This window comes from Mytilus californianus, unplaced genomic scaffold (genome assembly GCF_021869535.1).
Source record: "Mytilus californianus isolate M0D057914Y unplaced genomic scaffold, xbMytCali1.0.p SCAF_8, whole genome shotgun sequence".
NCBI lineage: Eukaryota > Metazoa > Mollusca > Bivalvia > Mytilida > Mytilidae > Mytilus > Mytilus californianus.
This window is the reverse complement of record NW_026262734.1, coordinates 56,709,418-56,724,614: the sequence shown is the minus strand read 5'-3', so window position 1 is coordinate 56,724,614 and position 15,197 is coordinate 56,709,418. Positions and strand designations below refer to the sequence as shown.

At 31.5% G+C, this 15,197-nt stretch overlaps 1 protein-coding gene across 2 annotated transcripts in view; it reads right to left on the bottom strand.

The window, feature by feature from the left end:
* Nucleotides 1-15,197, bottom strand: part of LOC127711078 (uncharacterized) — a 1,247,322-nt gene that overhangs the window by 266,025 nt on the left and 966,100 nt on the right. The window lies entirely within an intron of this gene.

Below are 15,197 nucleotides of genomic sequence, written 5' to 3'. Positions count from 1 at the left end.
GTTGTTTATTGGTCAAAATTTAATTATGATGTCAAATTTTCTTGCTTTCCTTTCTTTGCCTTTGTGACTTTCTTTAAAAATTGAGGCTTGTGTCACTCATCTAGGTCTCTGTGCATCTTCAACAATGAATACTCTCCATCTTTGTGGACTAGAATAGAACTCATGACAAAAATCTCTTCTTTAATGATCTAGTCTTGCTGATCATTTGTGCTTATTTAAGTTTTTATCTATCTATCTAATATAGTTTTTTTCAGATAGTAGGCAACAACACAAAAAAAAGTATAAAAATTGTTATTAATTAAAGGGAACAACTCCAATAAGGTGTCATTACACGATTTAAACCATATTGACTTATTTGTAGATCTTGTCTTGCTGATTATTTTTGCTTATTTAAGTTACTATCTATCTATTATAGTTTTCAGATTTATAAGCAAAAGCACAACATTGGTCAGAACCATCATTAATTGGCAATAACTCCAATTAGGGGTCGTCAGACAATTTAAAATATTCAACTTATGTAAAGATCTTGTCTTGCTGATCATTTATGCCTAAATATAAGTTTTGTATCCATTTGTTATACTTTTTCGGATATTAGGCAAAAACGAAAAAAAAAAAATAGTAAAAATCGTCATTAAAGGGCAATAACTCCAATGAGGGGTCATCAGACAATTTCAAGCATGCTGACTTATTTGCAAAACTTATCTTGCTGATCATTTTTGCTATATAAAGTTTCTCTCTATCTTTTAAAATTTTCAAGATAATAGGCAAGAATTTAAAAAGTTGGAAAATTCAACATTTAAGGGCATTAACTTCTATAAAACTATATTTTTTCTATTTATAGTGGTTTTTCAAGATAATAGACAAAACTTGCATTTTGCCCCCATGTTTTATTTTTAGCAGTGTTTGCCATCTTGGCTGGCAGGCCGGGTCATTGAATTTTTTTTTTAAAGTAGATACCCTAATGATGATTGTGGCCAAGTTTGGTTAAAGGAATAGGGGCAATAATAAAAACTTAAGTTAGAGAATGGAAACGACAAATTTGGCAATTTTTCCATTTGTAAAGTGGCATAACTCTAGAACAGTAACAGTGACACCACCAAAATTCAAATTGATCTGTCGTTTGTGGAAATAAGCATTTTGTATAAGATTCATAACATTTGGTTGAGGCATTCTAAAGTTAGAGAATAGAAACCAATTTAGGAACGTACAGACGTACAACGGACGGACAGACATACAGATGGACAAGGGTAAAACTGAATGCCCTATCCACTACGGTGGGGGCATAATTAATCTGAAAATGCATTACGAGGTAAAGCATATTCACATGACGCCTGATATCAAATTTCTGGAAGCTCTAATTTGTAGTTCCATCAAAAATATTGACAAAAAATTGCATACATGGCCAGTATTGTTAGAATAATATGTAAGTGTTTGGTAAACAGGAAATATCGATGACCATTGGATCTGAAGCCCTTTCACATTACAAAGCATGCTGACACGAATCATGATATAATATTTAAGGAAGCAATTATTTGCAGTTGGAATGAAAAATACGACAACAAATTCATGGCCATTGTGTTTAGAATCTATAATTATTTAGTAAGCAGGAAGCTGATGAATAATGAATCTGAAACTGTGTCACAGGGTATAGCATGCTGACGTGATGCCCGATATCAAATTTCAGAAAGTTATTATTTGTACTTCCCTATAGTTAGAATAATGCACTGAAATTTCTTGCATGGTCATTATGATTAGAATATATCAAGTACTCAGTCAACAGGAAGATGATGACCGATGAATCTGAAACCGTGTCACAGGGTATAACAGCATTCTGACATGAAGTCGGCTGACAAATTTTAGGAAGTTATTATATGTAGTACCTCAGAAAAAATTTAATTGAACGGACAAACATAAGGAAGGACAGACGGGGAAAAGTAGTACTCCCCCTCCTTTTGAGAGGGGATATAACAAAGTTGTAGGACCAACATTTATATCAACATATATTTTAATCATTTGACTAAATACCCAACCAACACTGCAACCATGTTGACAAAATATTCAAGTTGTCAATGGTCACTAATGATAATTGTAACAGGTCAATCCAGTAAGAACATATATGATCTTAGCATATCTACATACAAAATGTCATAAAAATTGATGAAGTCTATGGGAGACAACTCAAACAACAAATTTCAACAATTGTGTTGGCATTCAAATTGTATCTCACATTTTTATCAATGTGTTGGTGTAAATCGTGTGTTAATTACATGTTGTATCATGCACTAACAGTGTTTTTTTGTAAAAATACATTTAGGCAGGTTGAGGCATAGACATGTTTTAACTGTTTTGATATTTCATTTTGTCAGCTTCAGTTGTTTTATGGCTGGTGTTCTCTTTCATACATTGAATCAAAAATTAAAAAGTAGATTCCTCTAAAGATATTTAAATGATCTGTAAAGGAAGGAATAATACAGCTTATTATACCTTACATTATATAGTAACTATTTGATTGGCTAATACGTAATCACGTGTCATAGTTTAATTTAGATGTTTTTCCAAAAATTGGTAGGAGCGATGAATAACCCCGACAAATTGTAGCCTCCATCGAACAACCCTATTATTCACCGGTGAATAACCCTTCTCGTTCATCAATGATCACGAGTTAACTCCCTTTAAAGTATGACGTCACTTAACGTCAAATAAACAAAACAAATATGATGGATTCCACAGTACAAGGTTCGCGTTTTGGTCAGTCTGATGAGAATGCGTTAAACCAGTTGCTTGAAGATAAGGATGCTCAAAATACCAAAAAGGCCACCAAAGCAGCAATGAATGTGTTTTTACAATTTCTTTTGGCTGAGAACACGGACGTCATTGACTTTGAAACAGCAGATGAACTTTGTGCAGTCCTTTGTAAATTTTACGCAGCCGCTCGTAAAAAAGATGGAACCCACTACAAACTTTCGGCATTAAAGTCAATCAGATTTGGATTATCTAGACACTTCCTAAAAGAAATGGAGATTGACATTATCAAGGATATACGTTTCAAAAAGGCGAATGATATTTTCAAGGCTGTTACGATACAGCTGAAGCGTCAGGGTCTAGGAAAGACAGATCACACACTTTCGTTGGACGAGGATGATCTCAGTAAATTATATGGCAGTGTTGCCTTGAACATAGATACCCCTTGTGGACTGCTTCATAAAGTTTGGTTCGACATTATGTTTTATTTGTGCAGAAGGGGCAGAGAAAATCTCCGAGGTATGAATAAAACAACATTTGCCATTACTCAGGACTCTAAAGGCAGGGAATATGTATACCAAGTAGTAGATGAGTTGGACAAAAACCACAGGGAAACGGATGATACCATAACAGAGGCACATATGTATGCAGTAAATGGTAGGTCTTACATGACATTAAATTTACAACATACGTGTTACGAGCAGCATTTTAAAATTAGTCTTTAATCGATTACATTTTGTTTTTATTACATTTGTACAAACAGGATTTAGAATCAAGACAGATGAGACACTCATCATTTATCACACAAAATGAAATTAAAAATGGACCGTCAACGAACATCTTACTTTTAAAACAGCCATTGCATATCAATATGACCATTAACAAATACAAATTAATCTATATCTTTACAAACACCTGTACCTATTCATGCATATATGCGCCACTATTTTGAATGAAACAAACCATACCGTATTTAGTAAAAAAAAATTGCCATTGCATTTTAGTGTTATAATTCTTGTTGTACATGTAAGAATAAAACAACTTGTCATTGTTTCTTAAATTCTTTATGTTTTTATTATATTATAGGTCACCCACTGTGTCCAGTTGCAAGTTTTCGAAAGTACCTTTCAAAACTTCATCCTAGAAACAATGATTTGTGGCAAAAACCTGTTGATCAGTTCACAGACTCTCAAGATGTATGGTACTATAACCAGTCATTGGGTAAAAACACTCTCTCTAGTTTGATGAGGACTATCTCACAACAAGCTCGTCTCTCTAAGGAATTTACCAACCATTCAATCCGTGCAACCAGCATAACAGTTCTTGATATTAACAAATTTTCTGATCGGGATATTATGTCAGTGTCAGGACATAAATCTGAGAGTTCAATAAAAAATTACACTGGAAAAGTGTCAACCACTAGGAGATTTGAAATGAGCAGTGCTCTCTCTGCTTCAGTAATGACAGATAATATGCAATTCCAAGTACACGGGGAACTACAATTATCGCAAGAACAAATAGAGGAGCTGATTCAACCTATGGAGAATAATCTTGTCCAACCTTATGCAAATGCCGTTGATGTACCATTTATGCAGGCAGTCCCAGCAGACGAACCTATAGTTATTCCTCAAATTCCAGCTACCATTGCCCCAAATGTTATTGACAAAGTTTTAAAACCAATAGAAAACATGCCATTCACGCCAATGATATCAAATTGTGTTGTAACATTCAATGTTAACATAAATTCTGTTTAATAAGTAGTGACAGTAAAAACAAAATTTGAACTCTAAATTTTCTGTCCTCTGTTTGATGTTGTTATTGTTGTTATTGACTACAATTTATTTTGACATATAAACTATAAAGTCTTTTATTTCACATTTTTTTCTATTTTTTTACAACATGAAACGTACGAGAAACCAATTGTTCTGCACAATATATATGCATATGTTATAGGAACACGATTCATCGGTTATGCTCGAGACAAAATGTTTAAAAACCTTTAACCAAAACCTAAAAATAAGAGCTGGTTATTTTTTTTTAGATTTACCATATTTTACACTTAACTGTTTGTTCGGTATAATAAAACAGTTATGGCCCATTAAGTCGTTGAATATCCAAAATTGTCAACCCGAGTAAGGGTTATTCCCCTCGGGCTAAAGCCCTCGTGGAATAACCCTTTCTCGGGTTGACAATTTTGGATATTCACCTCCTCAGCGGGCCATAATTGTATATTGAAAAGTCATTTTATATTATTGATGCAGAAAGTCAATTATTAACAATCGTTTTTGTACTTTATATGTGCTTACTATATATGTAAATGATTTTTGTTTGAAAAATTGTGCACATTTTGGAAAAAGAGTTGTTTGCTATTTTGGATGCAATGTGAATATAATATTTGATTTATTAATGATATTTTAATGAACATTTGTTTACAAATACTCTAAAAGCATACTGATTTGTGGTATTTATATTAAATAAGAATAAGTTCTGTGACTTTTTCCTTTATCTCTTGCCATGAACAAAACAAAAAAATGTCCAACCTCTAACTAACAATAACACCCTATGCACAAATTACATACTGAACAAAATCTTCTAGTATGCCTTACTTAAGACATGGTATATATTGAATGTGAAACGGTTTATTCCCTTGACATGAAGAAAAATTGAAACAAGTTACATGAATATGTTATGTAAGAATTTAAGTATTAAACTTTTACAACACATCAAACTTTGCTGTTAAGGGATAATGATGACTACACTCAGACTTTTTATGACACTACTTATATGAACTATCATTTGATGTACTATAAATTATAAGCACTTTATTGCTTTTGACAATGTAGTTAATGCATATAAACAGGTTCTTTTTTTAGTTTAACTTTGTAGCAACCACATAGAATTGTTGGCTTTATAACATACTGAATACCAGCAGGAATATGATGTTAAGTTTTCTCTGCTATCCAGCAAGTTGCATTATGATATGATTGATACACTTTTCAAATTTATTCTTTTAATTCAATTAAGCTTATTGTTTACATAATTCTTTAATACCAGAAATATGATGAACAGTTTTGAACTTTTTAATGGTTTTCTGATCAAATAAAATAACAAAAATGCAGTTAATATCTAATCTGAACAACCTTAACTTTAGTGCGTCACTGGACAATTTTGTTCAACAAAATCAAAATTATAAGAAAAAGTGAATCATATTATAATTTTTGAAGTCTATGGGAGACAACTCAAACATTTTTCAACAAATTTTGAAATTTTGACATCAAGTCTGTGATTTTTAATAATTTTCTAATGCAATGCGTTAAATATGAAATGTGCTTTAGAAATGTTAGTCTCATGAAGGCATTATATTAATTTCACTTCAAGTTTGTAAATGCTTGTTGTTTATGAATATGAATGAAACAGTAGTATCCAAACCATTCACTGATAGTATCTTTAACATGTACACAGTCTGCCAGTGCCTTTCCTGTGGAGTTTATTCTCTGATTCAGTAATGGTAACATTCTATCTAACAACTTCTGGTCATGTTCATGAAATTCTTACATAACTCTGAAAATATCAAGTATTGTTATTGCTCTATATTTAAAGAGATATTTTATTTTTTCTATTTCTATTTAAACAGATAAATATAGATTCTACCACTGCATCAAGTGTGATACAATATTTCTCCACTCAAGACAGTTAAAAATATAAATTATCAAATTCACATTGTGAGGCTAGCCAAGCTTTAATATTTGAAATGTATCTGTCAAGAGTTGAAAATATAGTATTGCATGAAATTCAGTGGTGACATGGGTGAGGACAGCAAAAACATTTGACGTCGTTATTGAATTTTTGACCAATGATGAACTGATATTAAACAAACCACCACTTGATTTGATTATAAAAAATAATCAACTGGTTGGAAAAAGTATAAATTGGGTAAAAAAATTTAGAATGATCTATACATTTTGTTTAACTGATATAAAATTAAAAAAATTGAAAAAGAGATGGAGGCATCTTTTACTTTTTCAACTGCACTTTTGTATTCATGAGGGAACACTAAAGATCTCAGAACAAACAATTACTCAAAAATTTGGGTTTTTCTAATATTTTTCTCCATGCAAAATGTATCTACCAAATCAGTTTAATACAAACAAAACAGAAAAAAATTGTATTTTCTCATAAATGGAACTTAACATGGGAACTCGCTAAATTTTCTAAATAATTCTTAATATTCCAGAATAATTATATTATGAAGGAATTTCTCTTTCATGACAGGGGCTAGGGCCCAGAAATAGTCATCAAACTGATATGTACCAATGGTAATGCAACTTGATATTAAATATCAATGATATATCACAAGTTAAGTTCCTATCAAACTAACTTAAGCAGAAAACTTATCAATTGTTGATGCCGTCTCTACAGCCGTCAGCGGAAAGGCAAACTCTATGTCTAGCTATCTGCGACTTTCGTCTCAGGCAACACAAAAATGTTGTACTATTTAGACCAGTTTAAAATAAAAATAAAACCGTAGGGCCAATTTTATCAGTTCATCAACCATTCCTTACCCAAAGGAGTCGTTGGTCACTACCAATGTGGAAATGTATACTTGAGAACTCTTTACATTTCAGTCAGGGATATAACTCTATAGGGTTATTACAGAAAAATAACATACATTTGTTATTGTGGACTAAAAAATCAAAGAACTGTGATAACATATGTATGTTACATGCTTCAAAGGGACAATATACATCATTAGATTAGTTAAAATGTATAAAAGTTCTATTGATATTACTTTTGTTTATATGTATACTTAACTATTGAAAGATATAACAGTTCATAGTTTGCCAATTTTGCATAGTACACCTATATGTTATTACAGAAAAAATATGCCTGTAATAACTAAAGGGTGTTATCACAGCTTCTCTATATCACTTCAAAGCATTTGCTCAGACATACATGTACATCATGCTTAATTACAATGTATTTTAATTTATTGTAAGAAATAATGACCAGAGCATGTAATGAGGTTCTGCGCAAGTTTCTCAGTAATTCCCAAGTGTCTTATATAATAAGTTACATTCCTTTAATAACCTAGCCTTGTTATCACAGCTAAGTTTATCCCTTAATAGCCTCGTCTCATTGATTTACCATGGTTAATCAAAAATGTATTAATTTAATTAAAAAATTAGTTATCAAGGCTATGCATTTAGTTTCTGCGCAAAGTCTCAAGAGTTCCCTAGAGCCCACTATAAATGAAATAATTTTACAAATAACAAACATATGTTATTACAGATTTAGAAAATTTAAGGAATAAAGAGTAGACAACTCATGAAAGTATCTGTAATAACACACGCAAGTTATTTTCTGTAACAACCCTATAGAGTTATATCTTTGACTGCATTTTAGTTTGTTTAAATGTAAAATAACTCTTTTCAGAAAAATACAATTAATAGAATGTAAAAAATGAACTTCAATGTAAGATTTTCAAAGCTCTACAACACTCTAATAGCCTAGGTGCATCTCGCCAATTTTTTTTTTTTTTTTTTTTATGTAATCAGAAAGAACATTGAAGCCATACAGAATTGATGATTGCTGAGTACTTAAAAAAAAACAATATGTCCTACAGGGATTAAAGGCACTTAAAACCAATTTTATTTTAGTTTGGCCCTCTACTGCAAATATGATTTCTATTACATGTACAACCAGTGTCATTATCTACACTATTTACCTTATATGGTGGGAACTGTACTGTATCTAATAATTGCTGTAAATGTTTATAGGATGGATTAGTTGTCTGGTTTATAGAGATGTCCGATATTGGGGTCTTCAATGCGCACTGAAAAACATTATTGGCAAACTTTACTTTCTCAATTCATACACCTTACAACATGTACAATGGTGTTGTAAGAAAAGTTGTGGCTCATTTATATGATGTGTAACAGTGCTCTTTTTTCAGTATCATCAAATCTTAAAATTGGTAAAATATATATAGATAATGTGGTAACAGGTATTGTGCATTTTTTATTTTCTCATTTGACTGTAAATAACAAGTGAAAGAAGCTGAAATTTATTAAAGGCAAATGGAAAAGTGAAATCATTTAATTTTTATTCAACATATATACTGATAGCTATTCTCTATTACTTGTCAAGAATATTGTCATTTAAGAATGCAAAGTATCAAATTATTTTAAAAATTGCAGTATGATTCTATTCATTTAAACTTTTTTTCCACACTTTTAAAGAAAGTTTAAAGTAAAGTATAAGCATGTGCAATGTAAACAAATAATTCATAGCAATAATATAATGTCATGTGTTTATAACAGAAAATTGAAATGTTTTTCATACAAGTTAAACTTCTGAGAAAAATGTTGGATACACAATATGAATGGGAGATTATTTTGATCATCCTTTATAACATTACAAAAGACAGAATATATGCAATGTTAAGAACAAAATCCATTATATCACACAGATTGACCAGTCATAAAAAAATTAAGCATGGCAGCACCCTTACAAGTAGAAATCCTATAATATCAATATTACCTAGTTCAGACCTTCAACTACATTCAAGCTTTTCCAGATGGAAACGCATGGGGGTATGAGAGCACTTTTTAGACCCCAATCTCCCAATTTATAATGTTTTTTGATTTTCTTGAATAATTCTTGCGAAATTCTTAAGAAAATGCAACCACCCACAATTTATCAATTTCAATGCCTCCCATACCCCCCAATGAAATTAAATCTGGAACAACCTAAAGCTCGCATCCATGTGTGGGGTTTTCTCGATGTGTTGAAGACCCATTGGTGGCCTGTTTTATGCTCTTTAGTCGGGTTATTGTCTCTTTGACATATTCCCCGTTTCCATTCTCAATTTTATTTAATAGCTTTATTGTGTATATTTTTTTCTAGAATATGGTAAAAAATACATGTTAATATGTCCTTTGATTGAGTTAAGCTATTTCAGTTGATATTTTATAGTGTGTCTTTCTATGTTGTGATGTTACACTATTGTTTCAGAAAAAGGGTGAAGGTTTGGTACCATTACAACAACCCGCTGCATTTGTTTGCACCTGTCCTAAGTCAGGAATCTGATGTTCAGTAGTTGTCGTTTGTTGATGTGGTTCATAAGTGTTTCTCGTTTTTATATAGATTAGACCGTTGGTTTTCCCGTGTGAATGGTTTTACACTAGTAATTTTTGGGGCCCTTTATAGCTTACTGTTCGGTGTGAGCCAAGGCTCCGTGTTGAAGACCGTACTGTGACCTATAATGGTTTACTTTTGTGGATTTTGGCTTGAATGAAGAGTTGTCTCATTGGCACTCATACCACATCTTTTTATATCTATGTACCTACTAATAAAACCATGTGTGATTGCATGCTCAATTTAGGAACCACATCAACCTTTGTTGTTATAAGTCTTCATACTTTTGTTCATTAATTTTGTAGGAATTAAGTGAGTGAAGTCAGATTGTAATGTTCAATAGTTTAAGTATGAACGTGTGTATTACCTTTTGAAAATATTCATTATAATATATTCACTGTATTACAATTATTTATAGTTTCTTTAACTATTATGTTTTAATAACTTGAAGTTGTATAGTTCTATATATTAGATAATTTCTACTCATTCTGTCATCATGATCTGTAATTACAATGTATTAAGTATTTTCTTCATGGGATGCAATTTTTGTGGTTTGAGAAAAAATTACATGTTTGTTGGTTGTTAAATTCGTGAATTTGAGTTTTCTGAAACGAAGATTCTTGAAAATAATCATACATTGTTTTTTTATGATTTGTGGAACACTGTAAAAGATTATGTTCATTTTCACTTACTTGTTCGTCTTTCATTACAGACAACATCCTGTATGAAATATTCCACACAGAATGTACACGGAATATAGTAGGAATATTGCATTGAATTCCTACCAGAAAAGAGTGATATTCTAGTCAGACAGTAGTAGGAATCCACACGGAAAATAGCCGAAATATTTAAATTAGCAGGAATTTCTTAGTAGGGAATATTCAAATTAGCAGGAAATATTTGGTGGGAAAATAAAATTCCTACTAGAAAACCTGGCAGGAATTTTTTTAAATTCTACATAGAAAAAAATATTTTCTAGTAGGAATCTAAAAACATATAAAATGTAAGTGTATATTCACAAATACACAACTGGGTCAATCATTTAAGTTTGAATCTCAACAACAAAAAACAAAGGAAATGCATGGAATATATTCATTTAAAAAAAGTTGACTTTTGAAATGTATGAGGAAGCTGTGATATATCCAAACATATATGTAGATGGGCAAAAATGTTGATTTTAAGATGAAATTAAAGAGTTATGAAAAATTAATAAGTAAAATTATGCATTATTGTTGAATTAACTGATTAATAAATATATTGGCAAACAGATCAAAAATTTCATATTAAAAGTATAAAATTTACCTTCAGTCTACATGAGCCATATTTTCTCATATTTCAATATTGTAGTTGTTTAACCCTTGCAGCATATTGTGTTCCAACACAACTTTTCATTCTTCTATCCTCCAACTTTTGAATTTGTGAACTGGAACTTGTTTGCATTTAACACAGCAAAATTTGTGTCATTAGCAAACAAGAATCAAGTTTAAGATAATTAAAAAGATTCCATGTAGAAAGATTTTCTTGTAGGAATAAATTAATTCTGGTAGGAATCTTGTAGTAGGAAAATGAATAATCTTATCATATTTTCTGTCCAAATTCCCACTTAAGATTTTCAAAACAGAAAAAAAATCCATACAGACTTTTAAAATTCCAGCTAGATGGTAGGATTTTGTAAGTGGAGAAAATAAAAAATCCAGTCAGAATTTTGTTCATTTTCCATGTCCGCCTACTTTCTATATAGAATCTTAGATTCAAGGTGGATTCCTACTACATTCCTACTAGTGTCTAGGTGGAATCCTACTACTTATTTCGTATGGGATTCTTCAAATTTTTAATAAAATAATTGCTTTCGGAAATAAACATATATGCTTACAAATTGTCTTGTGATGACACTAATTAACCCGAGATCCAATGATCAACAGATTAACAATCATCAAAAGTGGTAATTCAGCGTTTTGCATTTGCGCCGATCTGCATTTCACTTGTATCGCTTTTTCTTTCACTTGCGCCGATTTTGTTTTTCATTTGCGCCGATTGCATACAGGTAACTTACAGTTGAATGTTGTGTTTTATTTATCATTTTAAACATCTTCCGTTAGCCAGTTGTACATATGTTATGAATTGTCAATTATTACATGAATATAACTGTTGTCCCATGCCCACCACGGGGAGGTGGAGGTAGGATTTCCAGCAGGATAAGTCAATTTAAAAGATAAAAGCACTCTGTTTACATACACTAAAATGACGGAGTTACAGCATGCATTCAAAACATTAAAATCCATAAAAACGGTATACAATGAATAAAAAATCTGTTTTTGCCGAGTATTTACATGCTACTCATCTGATGTATTCCTCCCTTGTAATTTCATCTCTTCTATACCTGTTGTACTTGCCTTTATGATAAATAAAAAAATAACATTCACCTGTAATTAACCTGTACACAATCGGCACAAATGAAAGATCGCAAATCTTTAAAATTGGCGCAAATATCATACGCCCTGTTAATCAATGTAATTGGGCCATAAACATGTCACTTAAAGAAAATGGTTAAATAAAAAATATCCCAAATGTACTTTGAATTGTAAAATTACATCTTATGAAATAAAAAACCAGCCCAACACGATTTTTTTTCATATGAGAATTATGAGGAGATAAAATGAACATTCCATCATCGCATATCATCACAAGAAGTCTGACTTTCGTTGATCAAAACTATTTTTTCATAAGAATTATAAGATTAAAAGTTGTAGAGTTTGTTTAATAAAGTTCCTTTCTATTTCTTTCAATTCAAATTCAAAATTATTTTGACCCAGGCAAATTATAGTCTGCCTTTCGGAGAGAAAACTTGTTCATGGGTAGTCATTCAATAATGGTCTATAAAAGTTCTCTTTGAATTACTTTTTTTTTTTGGCTGTCTAACTAATGTTATTCTCACATCAAGTCTATTTGTTTATTTCTATTTCTTCCCTGAATAATCATGTATTTTTCTTTCCAAGCCTTTAGTTATAAGTATTTCTGGGTATCACAAAACATACAGAATGTTCAAAATCAAAGCTTTATAGACCCTCTTTATGAATGATATGACAAATGTTGTTCAGCTGAAAATAATGAATAAATTATATGTTATGATCATGTCAAATGATGACATAGACATGATAGAGCAATTGTCATCAAGGAAAATCTCAAATTTTCAATGGTCTTCTCGGACTTCTTATAAACTGAGTTTTACTGTGCGTATTACTGTGTGTTTGTTTATTCTACATTAGCTAGAGGTTTAGGGGGAGGGTTGAGATCTCACAAAACATGTTTAACCCCGCCGCATTTTTGCGACTGTCCCAAGTCAGGAGCCTCTGGCCTTTGTTAGTCTTGTATGTTTTTTAATTTTAGTTCATTTATATGTTTTGGAGTTTAGTGTGACGTCCATTTGCATTGAACTAGTACACATTTTGTTTAGGGGTCAGCTGAAGCCTGCCTCCAGGTGAGGAATTTTCTCGCTGTGTTGAAGACGCATTGGTGGCCGTCGGCTGTTTTCTGCTATTTGGTCGGGTTGTTGTCTCTTTGACACATTCCCCATTTCCATTCTCAATTTTATTATTAAGTTGGTCTGAAGAGGATCAAACTTTTCTAACTGTTGGATGAATATTTTAATTTTGTCAATCTTTCCTTTTATTTCCTTATTTCCATCACTCAAATCATATACAGACCAGTTTTCACAAAAAGATTTATTGGTAGATTTATCAAATTGCCATTCTGTCTAAATTGGAATGGTCAAACTGTTAACATCAAAACCAGATATATGTCTCTCATGAAACCTAAGAATTCAATAATTTGGCTTTCTGATATTTAATTTATGTAAAAAAAAATAATATAAATTTAGAGTAAAAAATTACTTTTTATAAATATTGATTACTAAAAAATATTTACAAATTTTAACATACTTACATGTATATCATGTATATCACTAGTTTTAAAAACTATCTTAGCCAAAGTTCAAATGAAGTGGATGTAAGCAATTATAAGCAATTGTTTGACCTTCACCAATGAGAACAAGATAGAATACACTGAAATGTCTCGCCTTCTTTACTAACCATTGATTTTATGTTGATCATGTTGATGGTCCTAAATATAAAGCTTTACTACAACTATCACATAAACTTAACATGATCGAAGAAAATGAGGTCAAGGCCAGATAAACCAAACTGGAAATACATGTACACCTTACAATCATTCAATACACCAAATATGCTTTAAACATCATGAACATAGTTGACCTATTGCACATAGTATCTAAGAAACAAACTTAACCAGGAAAAATTTACATTGATCAATGAACCATGAAAATAAGGTCAAGGTCAGATAAAACCTGCCAGACAGACATGTATAGCTAAGTACCAATCATTACATGCTTTAAATATACATGTAGTTGACCTATTGCATATAGTATCTAAGAAACAAACTTAACCAGGAAAACTTAAGATTGACCAATGAACCATGAAAATGAGGTCAAGGTTTGATGACACCTGCCAGTTGGACATGTACACCTTACAATTGCAACCATTCCATACACCAAATATAGTAGACCTAAATATTGCTTATAGTATCTGAGATATGGACTTGACAATGAAAACTTAACCTTGTTCACTGATCCATGAAATGAGGTCGAGGTCAAGTGAAAACTGTCTGACGGGCACTAGGACCTTGCAAGGTACACACATACCAAATATAGTTATCCTATTACTCATAATAAGAGAGAAATTAAGAATACTAAAAATCTTAACTTTTTTTTCAAGTAATCACTGATCCATGGAAATGAGGTCAAGGACAATGGACATATGACAGACGGAAACTTCATAACATAAGGCAGTTCCATAATACAAAGTATGAAGGATCCAGAGGTCTTCTACCTTCTGAAATATTAAGCTTTTAATAAGTTTGTTAAAGCCGCCGCCACCACCGCCAGATCACTATCCCTATGTCGAGCTTTCTGCGACAGAAGTCACATGCAGGCTCGACAAAAACCCATACTATATAGTTGTCTATAAAACTAACAGCCTAATTTATAACAAAACAATATGTGAAAAACAAACATGACAGATGAACCAACAACAACACTAAACTACATGGGACCGGCACTTAAAGAATGTGGCGGGGTTAAAAGTTTGAAGGAGCCAATTGTTTATATTACAAAAATTATCCTTCTCATTTATCATGTTTATACAAGTGTGGGTGATAATCAATGTTTTCCTGGAATGCCTACATTTTATACTCTTTTCTATTTCTCGATTGCCAACAAAATAAATTAAATAGATATGTTTTAG